Source organism: Dreissena polymorpha, chromosome 11 (genome assembly GCF_020536995.1).
Source record: "Dreissena polymorpha isolate Duluth1 chromosome 11, UMN_Dpol_1.0, whole genome shotgun sequence".
NCBI lineage: Eukaryota > Metazoa > Mollusca > Bivalvia > Myida > Dreissenidae > Dreissena > Dreissena polymorpha.
This window is the reverse complement of record NC_068365.1, coordinates 43,329,084-43,343,672: the sequence shown is the minus strand read 5'-3', so window position 1 is coordinate 43,343,672 and position 14,589 is coordinate 43,329,084. Positions and strand designations below refer to the sequence as shown.

Genomic DNA, 14,589 nt, shown 5'->3' with positions numbered 1-14,589 from the left:
GAGTGGACATCCCTTCCCATGGATGAATTACTCTTGGCAGCACACAACAGACCTGACCGGAGGAGGAAATCTGTATCGTCGTCCCTTATTTCCCCCAATTGCCAAACTGGTCAAGGAAATGATGATGATGATGATGATGATGATGATGATGGTGGTTGTGGTGGTGGTGGTGGTGGTGGTGGTGGTGGTGGTGATGATGATGATGATGATGATGATGATGATGATGATGATGATGATGATGATGATGATGTGAGACTAACCGGTTTTCATATAAAATATTACCGGTAAACAGGAAGTAAATCGACGCACTGAATCGAGCTTATCTTTGCAGTATTCAATTTCATTTAAATATTTTAATGCATTCATTGGATGTGCATTGAAAAGGCTGTCTCGTATATTACAAATTAAACTAGGATTTAAAGTGGGTATGTATGATTTTGTCAAATATTTATGAATTTATATGAAAAGTGTAAAAAACTTATTATACATATATGTCAATATAAATTAAAATAAAAGTTAAGAAGAACATGTGTCGAAAAATGCGCAATTAGTCAGATATTTAATTCTGAAATCGCAAATTTTTGTAGAGTCGAATTCGCCAGCATGTATATCATGCATGTACGATGTGAATCTAAATTAAGTTTTACGGATCATTTTAATTTCCTGCAACAATATCTATTCATACGACAGACAAACACCGATCCTAATAAAAAGACGAATGCTTCGGTTATTGTAGGAAAATATGTACGAAATATCTTCGTTACAATCGGCTCCGGGCGATATTTTGTTTTCACTGCATTTTATGAAATTCGTCTTCAATGTATATTTTTTCTTGCCTATTTTGTGTTATTGTAACATATTTTTATTATGGACGGGAACGAATACTGGAAATGATATTCGAATATTCGTTTGTCATTATTCGAATACATTCGAATATTCGATTTTTAAACCTTATAATAAAATGTCCGAACCTATGACCGTCCGGAGCAAATTACTATTCCTGATTGCCACAAATGCCACTATAAATCGTATCTTATGTGCAGCTTTGAAAATTTGGATAGAGTTATATATATGTGTTTAAGATAATTGATTATTATGCTCTTCTTTTTAAATAAATACTGTTTAGTTTCATAAGATGTAAGATATTTCAGGAAAACACATTACCGTAATTCTAATTTATAACAATACTTCTAATTGATTTGGATTACTTTCCATCGATCACATGTATGCTTTTGGTTTCGCTATTTTTTCTGGAATTAAGAACCACGACGATTTAATTGGTATTAATTTGAGAAATTAAATTCTGATTAAATGATCAGTGATTTGATTTATGGATAGCGTAATTAAAACATATATGCCAGATCTCGACGGTACCGCGATTTGGGTGATTGTCCCGGCGTCCCGATATAAGACATTTTGTGCCGATATTCGTTTAAACCTTCTATAAGTTCACAAAAAATCGCTATGCAAGCTATATAAGGTATGGTAAGCTAAATGAATAAAACAATAAGTAGACTTATCAACTATGCGAGAATTAAATTAAATAAAGCTAAACTGAAACATAATTTTAGTGATGGTACCGTGCAGGGGTGGCGAAATCTAAAAAAAACTATACTTGTCCACGGACAACAATTTAGGAAATTTAACTTGTCCGTTGCTGAACTACACTTGTCCGTTAAACTTAATGTTTATATAAACTATTAACGCATTTATTGTTATACCTATTTATTGTTATACCATTCTAATCAGATAAAATTGTGGCCAGTTTCTTAGAAAACTGATGATGGCAACCGTGTTATCCTCGTGGAAATTGTGTATTTCATGCGTAATATTGTTAAAACATTTTTTCATCACGTTAAGCGTTTTAACAAAGACTCGTTGAAATAATTACACACAACTGTAAACGTTTTGTTTTATTCTCAAATGAGCATAAGTTAATGTGTAATCCGACAAACACTTCTGAATTTTAATGACAGCCATTTCCATATGCAACGTAACTATCCGGCAATGCTCGAATTTGTATGAAATATAATGAGACAAAAATGATGCTAGAATTTAGCCAACATTTGGTATGGGAAGGTATAAAACCCGGAAATGTACGGAAACCCCGGAATTCTTTTAGGTTAAACCCGGAAAAGGTAAAAATGGTTATAAATGCATTATTATTCGTCCGATATGAATTATAATGGTACCGTTGGAAAGAAGAGCCTCCAAAGCTTCTAACGATGTAAACATATTGTATGGCAGGGTCGAGGTCGGTCTGTAAATCGCGGTCAAAGTCGGTCTACTTTAAGGGTTTTTTTTTCGCACACAAAAAATGCCTAATGGAAAACCCGGAAAAGGTAATAGTGGATTAGAGGAAACAGTTTTATTAATTCGATATTAATTATAATGGTACCTTTGTAAAGAGGATCCTGATAAGTGCCTACGAATGATTTTGATATATATATTATATTGAGGGTGAATAGTATATATGATGGCTTGTGTTGTCGTGAGAGCAATAAGGAAAAGACAGCGGGTGGTTTGACTATTTTCCCTCATGATCTTATTTTTAAGTTAACTTATTATTTTATTAAAAACATGCGACGTTGTTTTTGTTTCATTTCATTGTGCCTTAGAAAGTTACAGTTATGTTGCTGTGGTGAACATACAACCATTGAGTAGTTGAATAGTTTAATCAAATTAAGGGTATTCTCTTTTATTGTAGTTTGATTGAAATTGTCATGCAATTAGGTTAATTAGTGTTTTGCTTTTGAAGGTTTTTTTTCTTTTGGCAAAGTGTAATGTTTCGGCGCCCTTAAACCGGATCTAAACCTCAGGCTATGCGTTGCTTTGCATTGGCCATGTTAATGCGGTGACCCCAGTGTGTGTCGTGTTTTTTGTCTTGTGTCTAATTAAATTGCAATTGGCCACATGCCTAAAATGACCGGCCTTGTTTTGACGATACAATAATTTCCTGCAGATGCAACTTGATATTAACGTTATTTATAATTGATATTGGACTCGAATCTGTTAGTTCATCCATAATACACAATTATTAAACAGCGTACATTCATCAGCATAATTCGCTTAACGTAAGATGAAGCGATGTATCTTATTAGAATTTTCAAAACTCTATTGTGTGTGTTTCCAAAATAATCGTACATTATGATAGAATGACAATATTTTGTACAATCCTGACAGACGCGTTAAATAATTATATTTGCGTAAATTACTTGTATTGCCCTCTTTTCGTTATTATTGATGAAAACACGGAGCTTCATATCACGTTCGGTTATCTCTAGCGCCACCTCTGTTTGGAGTTGTATTATTTATTGAGTCAACTATACTTCCAAGCTAATACTTGTAACCGATAGTAAAAATGAAGATAAGTACGTTTATATGTCTTCGACGATATCACAAGTCCCTTAAATGTAACATGTGGAAAACAGCAATTAAGATTAAAGAAACCTCAGCTAATGTAATTTACGTCATGCACAATACGTGTAAAACATTTCCCAATTACCGGGGTCTTTGTGCCGATGTCGTTTGAACCGATAACGAACACAACAACCTGTAATGATGGTTTAATGTACAATGAACAGGATTTGATGTGAATAAAAGATAATATATCCCTTTTCCGTATATACAAGAAAAATTGAGAAAAATAAGTTTCAGTCTCGTGAAAATGTGACATTTTATGTCTTGGGGACAAAGCAGGATGAAGATCCTTATCGCGCATGCATACCACCGCTTTAGTTTTACATGAAATTGGTGGAGTTATCACAGGGGAGGGGCGGAGGCGGGCACAAATCTTGACCAAAGCGTGACCAAACGATCTTTTTTTGGGCATTCATAACGTTGAATATAAGTGACACGAGTGTGGTGCTTTATGAAAATTTCGGTTTGGGGGACTCAACAAATGTATTTGAAAATCTTAACAAGTATTATCAAAGTACGGAATCCGGATAGTGCCATTAATAATCTCGTCCTCCTTTCATTACGGGCGATAGAACAAGTAATATCAAGAAACATGATGGTTATAATGACGTTTCTATGGTGTTTATTTTATTTCAATAACAAATATGTGTCACTATAAGTTGTGTATTGTCTGCAGCGAATATACCGTGTATCTCATTTCTGGAGAAGATCCTATCAGCAGCTAGGCCAGTGTTGACCAATTCACAATGAATTAACTAATAAGGATCTTGTGTATTCATTTTTGATACAATGTATTCATGGATTAAATCTCATTATTGCTGGTATGACACACCGTACTTTGTACGACTAAACAATGCAAATGAAAATAAATCCAGAAACAGAAACTTAAGTGAAATGGCGAGTTGATATGGATTAAACTGTATATAGTTCAATATAAGTATTTACAAATATACACAATCGCTCTTTAAAAAAATAACATGTTTTTTAAAATTCCGTAGTATTGTTCTGATATTCTAGATGTGTTTAGAAGATCATCATATTTGCCAAACATTTACAGGGATATTTTTATGATATAATAAAATAACATTATCACTTACAAGGTTTTTTTTAAATTGCCTCGATCGAAATTACATTCTCAACCTTATTCAACATATAAATTATTGTGTTCTTTATTAATTAGGAAACATACATGCATTCCTAAATGAAAACTTTATTTTTAATATACATTCTGTTTTTGACGGTAATAGCCGTTTTACTGAGACAGTGAATTGTTAGCATGAATTAGCTTTACACATAAGTATATAGCCTCTGTATGGGGGAATTAGGTAGAGTCCGACAGATTCCTGTACAATTGAGGTTAATAAAGGCAAACATTACAAGGGCCAGAACTTCCTAAATAATAGGCAATATATAACTTCCGGCATTAACGTACAACTGCATGTCGCCCTGAAGAATGTCCATGAGTATAAATGAAAATCCATTGAAATTATAAGAGGAGATGCGTTCACAAGAAATTATTCTTATACTAAGTATATTGAAAACATAATCCAAGGGTCATAATTTCAGTTTAACGGTAAGCGATATTTAAATTTCAGAATAAAAGACGGGAGAGCTAATGTCCGCCCCTATGAAATTGACGGGAGGGTTTTTATCCGGATGCCTTATATCCCTATTATATGCATGTAAAGTGATAATGTCGAAAGAAAAGCGTGTTGAACGAAAATCGACTTAAAATACTCCAAACTAAATTTTAGGGTCGGCAAGAAAAAAAACACGTTGGGTCGGGTTACCGGAAACAATTTTACGCTTTAAAACTGTACCTTTAAAACAGAAAATGTCATAATTTGGCAGGGAAATCAAACAACTTATACCAACCTACAGCGCACATCTGATATTGAAAAAATACTTTTGCATATTTTAGGAACGTCATAAATTTTCCTTCACAACGATATTATTTTAAATCAAGTCGGTAGAAAATATTGCTTTTATAATGACTTTTATCTTTTCCGAATTTTACGCAAAACATAATTAGGCATTAAAAATCATAAAACTTTACCAACTTTGGACGCTAACAAGAGTGCTAATTTGATATTGTAAAACATTATTGTTGTATGTTTTACAAACCTTAGAGGGCCTCTCTACTAGGATACCATTATAATTAATATGGAAAAAATAATATAGTTTTAATAATCACTTAAACATAGGTTATCCTTAAAAGTCGGTATCTCTGTTTTTTGTATTATATATTGTGAAATGCGCATTTTGCAGCTGATTCGTTTGATATAATTATCATGACGCTATGTTAAAAAAGAAAGCATGTACATCACATGCGCAATTTTCTGGATGGACAGACTTTTTGGCGTTACGTCATAGCATATTTTGATAATAACATGAATATAATATTGACACATCATTTAAAGGTTATTAACCTATACAATTACAACTATTAATGTAACACTTGATCAATATCAAATTTCGTATTTTGCATGGTTTGTTTTTGAATACACGTTTAAAAACAACAAATAAAATTAGTTGTAAATAAAATAAGTTTAACACAAGACAAACACATACCATAATTCCAGGTTAATTTCAAAACTGTGTTGACTGCCATTACTACGAAAGTATAAGTTTTTAAATGAAATAACGAAATAAATCCTGAACTTCTTCCATTTAGCTTTTGTTTTGACATTTTTATTATCTTGTATTTATTCAAACCAAGTTATACATGAACAGCACATTCGTCTTTAAATACTACTTGTATGTATATGCTGCCCTGTATCTTTTTTAGCAACAGTATTTAAAAGTATTTTATTAAAATAATAGACTTGCAAAACCAGCATAGTTGTTGATAACCTGTCATCAGGCTAACGGAGTTCACATTTTGCAAATGCATTTTGTGTTTTGACCTTTTTGGTCAGTCATCCTGGTTATTCACAATATCATGAGGTGTTTATGACACAAAGGTTGCATTATATCAAACCATTCAGAACAGTAGTATTATGTTATAACGTATTGGGTTGTTGGTTACATGGTTAACACGTATTACAGTATTTTTAAAATGGTATCAACGCCATTGATAAGAAATGAAGCATTAGGAAGACTAGCAAGCACTGATTAACAAAGTATAAAAATGAAGTGACTTGTAACATTACACGTGTTTATATTTGCGTACACAACCGAATTTATAAGCGGGATATTGTGAGTTAAACGCCGAAATATATTGCTGACATTACTATTTTGTTTACCAAATATCTACGCTCAATATTTACGCCATTGCTTTCGGATTGGCCAAACGCATCCAATTGTGTCGTATCATATGATCAATTGTTCAAGTTATCTTCTTTGTGAGGGAAAACTATTTTTTCCTGTTAACGTGTTATTTGGTGTTTTATCTCAACATAATCTTCCGGTCTTTACATCCATGTCAGTTGGATTTGAATGAATTTTCTTCCTGTCCAATTGTGTCGTATCATATGATAAATTGTTCAAGTTTTCTTCTTTGTCAGGGAAAACTTTTTTTTCCTGTTTACGTGTTATTTGGTGTTTTATCTCAACATAATATTCCGGTCTTTACATCCATGTCAGTTGAATTTGAATGAATTTTCTTCCTGTCTGTTTTAGTTTCGGGTTTGAATGATAAAATTGGAAAACCAATCAAGCACCCGCGAGTAAGTTGTACTTCAGGAAGTAGTGTGATTTTGCTTTAAATGTATAATATTGCTTCATAAGCTCACCTGAAAATACGTCATGATGTTATAAGCCAGTCGTAATTGTATGTAGTGAGTTCTACCATTCAACTCGGTTAAAACCACAGCGGTGTTTTAAAACAGTATTTCAATATATAATTTTCATTTTTGCAGATGAAATAAGCCAGGAAATGTAATGTTCAAATTATACATTATATATATGTTTTTATACATAATGACTATTTTACCGTCTTAGTTCAACTTTAATATAAATTGTAGTTGATTCAAACGGAACACTTCACCCAATCAACGAAACTGTACGTAATCCAACTCGGCTTTCGGCTTTTTACGTCCCAACGTCCCGACGTTTGTGAGTCTAGAATATTAGTTAGGTAGGAGCGATGTGACACACTCTGGGTTTTCCGGACATTTCCGGGTTTTATACCTCCCCTTTGGTATTAATAATGCATTTTAAAATTTAAGACGAACGTTCAACATTTAGGTACGGAATGAACGAGCGAACCAGTCTGTACACTGCCTATTAAACAGACGGGCCGAATGTTGAAAATGCGGCATGCTAGCCTCCTGGTCTCTTATCATGCTTATAGAATAAGCGAGACCACTGTGCAGGAGAGTGCCCATATTTTAGCTTGATTGCTCCGCAAATAGCACTGACAATGTTATCGGGTATCAACATCCGGTTTTGTAAAACTTAAAAACGGCTTTAATACAATCTATTTTTTTGTATTTCTCAACCCGACTGGTTGTCCACGGACAACTTAATTGAAAAAAAATCAGTTGCCCGGACAAGCAAATGTACGACTCGGGCAACTCGGACATTTGATTTCGCCACCCCTGCCGTAGTACGTATATTAATTCGGTAACTTGAAACGAATGTAATTATCATTTTAAGTCCCCAATATTTAATGCTTAATGGCATGAACATTAAAGACATATTAGCTTCTTAAATGCAAACTGCAGTTAATTTGATGTTAAATGCAAGTGTTTTCGTTCCAAAGAATTATTTTATGTGTATTTTACTCATTTCATATTTCAAAATCTATATTGCAAAACGCAGTGTTGCAAAACGCACACTTTTATTTCTTAAAACATTGTTCGATAATAAATTTCGTGAAATTATGAAAAAAGCATGTTTAAGTTTCGTTTTATTGCTGCAAAACGTGCACTGCAATTGCATGAAGCTGTATTTACCCGGGATTCGATAATAAATCTTGTGACAACATAATATATATATAAAATAAATAAACTTTATGAGTTCGTTTTGTTATATTCCTACGTTGCACCATACTTCGGTCCATGTGAACTGAATCCGTGTCGCTAATGTAATTAACCAAAATAGTTATATCATCACAATATATTAATGAGATTTGCGTTTTAATGCGTAAACATCATAACCAGAAAGATCCTTTAAAAGCCCCATTAACACTCAAAATCAACGAATATTTCGTAAATTACTTCGTAAAATAAAGTGTATCCATAAAAAAATCAGTGTTACTTATAATAGCCAAAACTTCAACGATAGATGTGGTCTGGCAGCATTGTATCTTGTTAAATCTATGTTACCAGACCACATCTCGCGCTCGAATTTTGGCTATTGGTTTAAGGAACACTGGTTTTTTATGGGTTAACTTTATGTTATGAAATAGTGTAAGAAATATTCGTTGATTTTGAGTGTTAATGAGGCTTTAAATAATGTCTTGTACCAAGATTCTGACTACAACGAGCATGGTGTCCATTACTTATAAGGTAACGAGTGCCCGCTTTTATTTGCTTTGATTTTATAAAGATTTTCTTTCAATAGGTTCTTAAAAACGTCCACCTCTCGGTCACTAAAGGTTTAAGCCCGTTGTTCGCTTATTTCTTTTGTGACAGAGTCAAAGGCTATATTGGACAATGTTCGTCTGACAAATTGCGCGAAAACGATGTCATTTTCAGGATTGCGTTGTTGGTAATTTTACAGTGGTAAGTTAACAAAGTTCAATGGTTTGGTTTTAACGGAGTAACCATCGTTTATACAAATACAACTATATGGTGGCAACATATCCATGTAAATAACTGCGCTAATCAAGTAACTACAGCTAATATTAACCACTGTTTATACAATTGACCGCTGAGGTTAAAAAACCTGTAAAAACACAGATTTTAAATGTTTATCAATATACGTTAGTGCTTCACATAAATTGACTTTCATATTTGACTGATTTTCAGAAAATAATGTTTGCATATTGCATAACTCTAAATTGAGAGAAAATTGACGACTGGTGCCTCTCCTTATACCCTCCCGTTTGCCAGTTATCACCTCGTTCATTGATGGCAGCTGTTATCAAAGCAATGATTTATAATGGAAACCAAAACTGCGACTTTGTACATGTACTTTTTTGGAAGTGTCTTTGCATAAAAATAGAATATTCGAATATGAATTTTGGATTCGAATATTCGGCCGATTTTCGAATATTCGGATATTCGGTCCCATCCCTAATTTGTATCAATATGCCGGTATTACAATTTAACACTAATCAAAATCGTGCATACCCACTTAAACCCTGATAAGATAATAAAAGAATTGTGGATACCTTGACAGTAAGGCTCGATTGGTTATAAATCCCCGGGTGCAAAGCATGTACTTAAACGTACCCGGAAAATTTAAACTGTACGCGAGTTTTTTCCCGCCTAAGATCCGATGTCGTAAAACGCGCTACAGGATATGAATCATTCTTTTTTAACAATATCTGCTTGAACATTCTTTTTGACTATGATTTTCGACAATATAGAGGCCATTACACAGAATATTGACATACATAATATGAACAAACATGTAATTAATTAGAAAAATAAAATAGCCGACAAAACGACCACTGTAGCGTTACTTTTTTGTATATTTCCGTACCCGTGGTACATTTACGTATAATGTAGAGTAACCGGGGTACATTTAAGTTGTTCCCGAGCCGAAAATGACCAATCGAGCGACAGTCAGAGCATACCCAGATTTATTTGCTAAGTAAGAAATGCTTATGAATGCGGGAATTGATCGTAACATCAGATGTTGATCGATATGCGCCAACAAAATGGTTACATGCGCTTTTTACCCCATCAGGGGCATAGGTCGCCGAAAAAAAAATCTTTAAGCGCCTCGATCTTGGGCTTTCTGCTCCAGTTTCTCTACGTGTATCCCAACCACTTGATGTCGGCCTCTATGTCATGTCGCCACGCGCGTATTCTGCCCCTCAACTGCCTATGGTTTTTATATTTTCATAGTATGGAAATCTCTTCATGAATATGAAAGGTTTTAAGCCATTGCATAAACCCTTCCGACAACGCAGCAACAATGTCAGTTACATATTGAGATTTGACAGCAAAAACCATTCTGATATCACTACCAGACTTTCATTGAAATACTTAAATATACACCAGAAACCCTATTGATATATCTGCCATATTTGCGGTTAAATATTTGCATATCTCAGCCGAAACCATATCGATATCACAGCTGTTACACATTTCAACATCAAATTACAGTTATTTTACATGTCTATTCTCTGAGGTGGCTTGACTATTCTGCCCGATCTAGTGACATATTGTTTTCCTGCCTGTATTCGGCTGCTACTATCTTTTGGTACCGATGCTGGTTGTTGTTGCTGTTGTTGCTGCTGCTGCTGTTGTTGTTGTATGTCATTATTTGGGATGTTGTTGGGATTGTCACTGATATGTAGTGATTGTGGATCGAAAATATGCAATGGTTTTTCATTTGTTTTTAACAAATGGCCACGATTTCGTCTATAAACACCACCATCTTCAGTTTCAACAATAAATGACCTGTCATGTACTAGTATTTGTTTTCTTACGATAGAAGGTTTCAAACGTTTAGTTTTTTGGATTCTGACAGTTACTCCCTGTGATAAATGTTTAAGTGATTTTGCGTGTTTGTCGTATCTTGCCTTTGAATTTTTTTGTGATTTTGACATCTTTTCTTTGATCTGTTTGTGATTTTGTACTTTTGATACTGATGATTGTAATTGGGTAATCTTTAAGTTTGAAAGTACGATGTATTTTTCATAAAAACGACTTCTGAAATATTTTTAATAATACTTATATTACAAATAAAACCAGCTTTTAGCATCGATTGGAAACTTCAGCCGTGGAAGACATAATGGAATATCGATACACGTTGATAACACAGTATTGCTTTCAAGATGAGGAAACAAAAACTACCGTAATAGTATAGTGTCAAGATGAGACGCAAATGGTTTCATTGCCGTATTACACATGTTTGCTGTGCTCGGTGAGTCGGTATGGAAATCGGTCTTGAGCTACTAAATTTATATAGAAAAGTATTGTGCTTACATGTTTCATTTATTATAAACAAAAGGATAAGTTTAGACTCGCGTCATGCAAAATGGGTCGCATGCCATATGCGGTCAGCGTAGCTATAGCCCAGCATGCATCTCGCTATCTGGTAAGCAGATACCTTATGCTAACCCGAAACCTTGCTTGGTTTATAGCAGACAGCGCAGCTCCTGACCATACTGTGCAATTGCTGAGACTAAGCTTGAGCTACGCTAGCCGATGTGTCATAAAATCCATTTTCGCATGACGAGGCTTTTAAAGAGTGATTTGAATTGGTCGACAGAAAAGTGCGTGTTAATCAAATATTAAAATTCTTTATATTTTGATAATGGAATAATATACTCATAACAAGCACTGTGAGGACACATATGATACAATCTTCCGTAATATATTTTTTATTTACGAACAAATATACAAACAATTTTGAATATACGTGCACTTAATAACACAACCTTTATGCGGCGAATATGCGACTATATGTTACAAAAATCAACAATAATATAAACCTTGTTTAGTTAATTATTTAAAACCGTATTTTGTCTTACTTTACATCAAAGTCAAGATATTATATATTATCGTTTCCGATTGCAAAAATCGCCAATGGCGATTGAAACTTTCAACTGGCGATTTAAATTGAAAATGCAAAAGGAAATGGCGATTGTCAAACACTCAAGGTTTCTCTATAAATTTATAAGTATCCCCATACCTTAAAAGATTACTCTGTAACTACGTCTACGCGTAATCGCAAAACACTCCCCATTGGGTAATGGTTAATACATTGATAAGAGATAGCATGACGCACGTATTGAATTTTCAACCCTAATAACAAAGTCATGTGTGCTGATACAGATGCGTCACGAGACATGCTCGGGTAACTGGCTATTCGCCAAACTGCAGGAATTTGATTTGGAATCATAGGTTCCTTTGTGTTACTGTTGCGGTGCTCTAGACAAATAGGACAATTGAGAACTTTGTCTTTAATGTCTTTTGTCATATTGGGCCAAAACATAACACTTCGTGTCCGGTGTGTGCATTTCTCAACTCCTAGGTGTGAGTCATGTATTTTGTCCAACATCAACTGTCTGAGTTCCGTCGAAATAATAACATTGCTTCCCTTGAGCAATAAACCATCAATTAATGCCAATTCATATCTAAAATTTAAATATGGTAGCAAACATTTTGAACATTCCTGTTGTGTTTCAGGCCAACCATTTAGAATGGTTTGTTTTAGTGACTGCATTTCAGAGTCAGATTCAATTTTGCTTTTAAGCAGTTGGATTTTTTTTATCACTCATAGCAATATTTTTCATAATCATATGAACATATGAGTCCATGTCTTGACAAACGTCAGTCTGTTCTTCCGGCAAGAAATTGCGACTTAGCGTGTATGCTACTGGAATCTGTTTTCCAGGTATATGCACTATTTCTTAGTCATATTTGGTCAATTGCAATAGCATTTTCTGCAATCTTGGCGGAGCTGCTAGCAAACTCTTCCGTGTTATGCCAACAAGTGGTTAATGGTCACTTTGGACTACTACGTGTCGTCCGTATGTCATTTGATGAAACTTTGTCATGCCAAATAAAACAGCGTAGAGCTCTTTTGTGATTTGCGCATAGTTACGTTCTGTCTCCTTCAATGCTTTTGATGCAAAGCAAACGGGTTTTTCGTTTTGAAGTAAAACGCAACCAAGTCCATTTTGTGATGCATCAACTTGCAACACAGCATCAACTTTTGGATCAAAATACGAGAGTATTTGTCCTGGGTTTTGAGTGATAACCCCTTTTATTTTGTTTAAGGCAGTTTCATGCTCCGGGTCCCACCGGAAAATACTTTCCTTTTTCAACAATTGTCTCAGTGGACTAGTCATTTCAGCAAGATTTGGTGCAAATCTTTGCAAATAGTTTACCATTCCAAGTATTGTATCGAGTTCAGACTTTGACTTTGGAGATGACATTTCCTGAATTGCCCTTGTTTTTGAAGGATCAATTTTCAGTCCATTTTCTGTCAGTACATGACCAAAGAATGGAATTTCTGTCTGCCCGACCTAAGTTTTGTCGGCATTGAGCTTTAGACAAATCTGTCGACACCTGTCCATCAATAGTTCGCGATTCTTGTCATGCTCTAGTCCTTTTACGTCCAAAACAAACTATATCGTCTACAATGACCTTAATGCCCTGTAGACCTTCAAGGCATTCGTCCATTTTCCGAACAAAAATGTCCTGTGCGCAGTTTATTCCATATGGTAGTCTCAGATACCTATATCTCCCAAATGGGATATTGCACACTGTCATGAAAGATGACTTTTTGTTCAATTTGACAGACCAGTAGTCTGTACGTGCATCACATTTTGAAAACACTTTAGCGCCAGTCAGGTCAGGCAAAATGTCGTCAATTGATCTTGATGGACAGTGCGGTCTCAGTATAGCGTCATTGAGGTCTTTTGGGTCAATACACACCCGCAAAGAACCACTGAGCTTTTCAACAGTGACCATACTGTTGACCCATTCGGACGGTTCAGTAACTTTGGTTATTACACCATCCTTAACCATTCTGTTTAACTCTTTTTTGAGTCTGTCTTTGATTGCTACAGGAACACGTCTAGGTGGGTGAATAACTGGAACAGCATTGGGTTTTATGCAAATGTCAGATTCCCATGGAAAAGTTCCTAGACCAGTAAATACATCAGAGTATTTAGTTACAACTCTGTCCTTTGTGTAAAACTGTTTAGGTTCAATTTCTTACACAAATTTGATGAGATTCATAGACATGCATGTGTCTAAACCTTATATGGGACTGGGGGGGGGGCTGTCTACAACGTAAAATTCCTGATATGACTGTTTGCCGTCGTAGCAACACTGGAAACGAATCATGCAATGAACCTTAAGTGATGTTCCATTGTAAGCTGATAGTTTGATGTAACTAGTGTTTTTGAGTGGACCTTTAATCCCTAACGCTGCAAATGTATGCAATGGAATGATATTGACCTGTGCACCGGAGTCAATTTTAAACATTATTTTTGTTTCTTGTGGACCAACATTGAGTTTAACATGAGCTTGATTCTTTTGCTTATCATTAACAACCGAATTGATAAAATATTGATCATTGGTGTCACTTTGA

The 14,589-nt window shown here is 34.7% G+C and overlaps 1 long non-coding RNA gene across 2 annotated transcripts in view; it reads left to right on the top strand.

Moving 5' to 3' along the window:
- The first annotated feature begins 277 nt into the window (after nucleotides 1-277).
- Nucleotides 278-14,589, top strand: part of LOC127850032 (uncharacterized) — a 34,135-nt gene continuing 19,823 nt past the window's right edge. For both annotated transcript variants that reach the window (XR_008035001.1, XR_008035000.1), the window contains exon 1: nucleotides 278-425. This is a non-coding gene — a long non-coding RNA (uncharacterized LOC127850032). The remainder of the gene's footprint in view (nucleotides 426-14,589) is intronic.